The 2,214-nt window shown below is 38.5% G+C and overlaps 1 pseudogene; it reads left to right on the forward strand.

Moving 5' to 3' along the window:
• Positions 1-685: 685 nt before the first annotated feature.
• Positions 686-791, forward strand: LOC133049449 (U5 spliceosomal RNA; annotated as a pseudogene).
• The last annotated feature ends 1,423 nt before the right edge of the window (positions 792-2,214 follow it).

Raw genomic sequence — 2,214 nt, forward strand, 5'->3', positions numbered from 1 at the left:
ATGCAGGTTGTCTGTCAGGCTTGTATTAGCAGCTAGCCAGCCAGCTAGAAGCCTAAGACCTGAAGTTACAGGCAAGCTTCTCTTTGTCCAACCAGGCCAGCTGTCAAGGGAGTTTGTCTTAATAAAGTCATAACGGGCTTTCATCACTTCTACAAGATTGGGAGGGGAAGATCAGAGAACAAATGTCAAGAATTAGAGATGGTGCTCAGCCAGTGTAAAACTTATGTAAATACTGATAGCCAGGAAACTGCTTTAACAGAAGTCCAGGAAATTTACAAAAAAGCTTGATTTATTGTCCCTTACTCTGTAAGCAGAACCTACCAGGTCCAGACCTTTGTGTATTTGGGGATGGCATTTCACACACAAAAAATTACTGAACTAATCTACCTACCATTAAAGAAAAGAAAAAGATTATAGCAATTATCTTGGATTTCTGCTAATAGGCAAATATGTCCCTGACTTCCTTCTTAGATAAAATCTACAGTTCCTAATCCCTTGAAATATTGATCTTATATCTTTGAAATGTAGGCATTTAAAAAGATAATTGTTGGCTAAAGCAACCTTGGGGCTGGAAAAAAAATAGAGAGAGATTTTAAAAAGCAAAATGCTATTTAATATTTCCATAACTCCGGTGCCATAAACTCCCTTGCCAGGTCCCCGATAAGATATCTATTAAAGACAAGTAATACTCTGGTTTCTCTTCCTATCATATAAATCTTTCACTTTTTACTAAAGATTTCTGTGGAGAAGAATAATTCTGAGATCAAGAGGGAGATGATATATGTATAATTATGGCTGATTTGCATTGCTGTACAAGAGAAACCAACACAACATTGTAAAGCAATTTTCCCCCATTTAAAAACAAATTTTAAAAAAGACAAGTAAAATTCTTAAAAAGTCTTCCCATAAATATTGGTAAAAGGCTTCAGCCATCTAAGTGGACAAACTTAGCTTGTTCCATCTGCCAGAAACAGCGTTTATATCCAACTATTCTTAGTTACCTAGAGAAGGAAATGGGAATTCACTCTATATTCTTGCTGGGAGAACTCTAAGGACAGAGGAGCTACAGTCAATGGCATTGCAGAGCCAGACACAACTTAGCTACTGAAAAACAACAACAAATTTTTGCTTAATAGTTATAAGAATATAACTTTTCTCTTCAATATCTTTAAAAACTATTCTAAGTTTGGCCTAAGGTGCAGTGGGAATGTTTGTTTGTTTGTTTTTTTATTAGCTGGAGGCTAATTACTTCACAACATTTCAGTGGGTTTTGTCATACATTGACATGAATCAGCCATGGAGTTACATGTATTCCCCATCCCGATCCCCTCTCCCACCTCCCTTAGGATTTTTAATCCCTTAAAAGGAGTTTGCTTCCTGCCCTAGGAATTTGCTACCAGTTGATAATTGTCTAAATGAATATTCTTATGTTTCAAAATTAGTTCTCCTGAGTTTACAGTATTCTGGGCCTCTACCAGGTGATTTTTATCAGGAGTTTTGAGCTTCCCTGGTGGCTCAGAGGGTAAAGCATCTGCCTGCAATGCAGGAGACCTGCATTCAATCCCTGGGTTGGGAAGATCCCCCAGAGAAGGAAATGGCAATCCACTCCAGTATTCTTGCCTGGAGAATCCCATGGACAGAGGAGTCCGGTAGGCTACAGTTCATGGAATCACAAAGATTTGGACACGACTGAGCAACTTCACTTTCACTTTTGTGTTTTTGAAAGGAGAGGGGAGTCTATATACAGATCTTCCTTGATTTACTGTGGATAACATTCTAATATTGGACTTCCCTGAAGGTAAAGTAAAGAATCTGCCTGCAACAAGGGAGACCCAGGTTCAATCCCTGAGTGGGGAAGATCCCCTGGAGAAGGAAATGGCAATTCACTCCAGTATTCTTGCCTGGAGAATTCCTTGGACAGAGGAGCCTGGTGGGCTACAGTCCATGGGTTCACAAAGAGTCAGACATAAGGCCATCATAAATTAGAAATAAAGTCAAAAATGCATTCTATATACCTGACCTACCAAACATCATAGTTCTGATCGCCATACATTAAACTTTCCTGGGACACATACATTAGCCTACAGTCAGGCAAAATCATCTGACACAAAACCTATTTTATAATAAAGTGTTGAGTATCTCATGTAATATATTGAATATGCTCCCGAAAATGGAAAACAGAAAGGCAGTCTGGGTACAAAATGGTTATAAGTA

The sequence above is a fragment of the Dama dama genome, chromosome 3 (assembly GCF_033118175.1).
Source record: "Dama dama isolate Ldn47 chromosome 3, ASM3311817v1, whole genome shotgun sequence".
Classification (NCBI taxonomy): domain Eukaryota; kingdom Metazoa; phylum Chordata; class Mammalia; order Artiodactyla; family Cervidae; genus Dama; species Dama dama.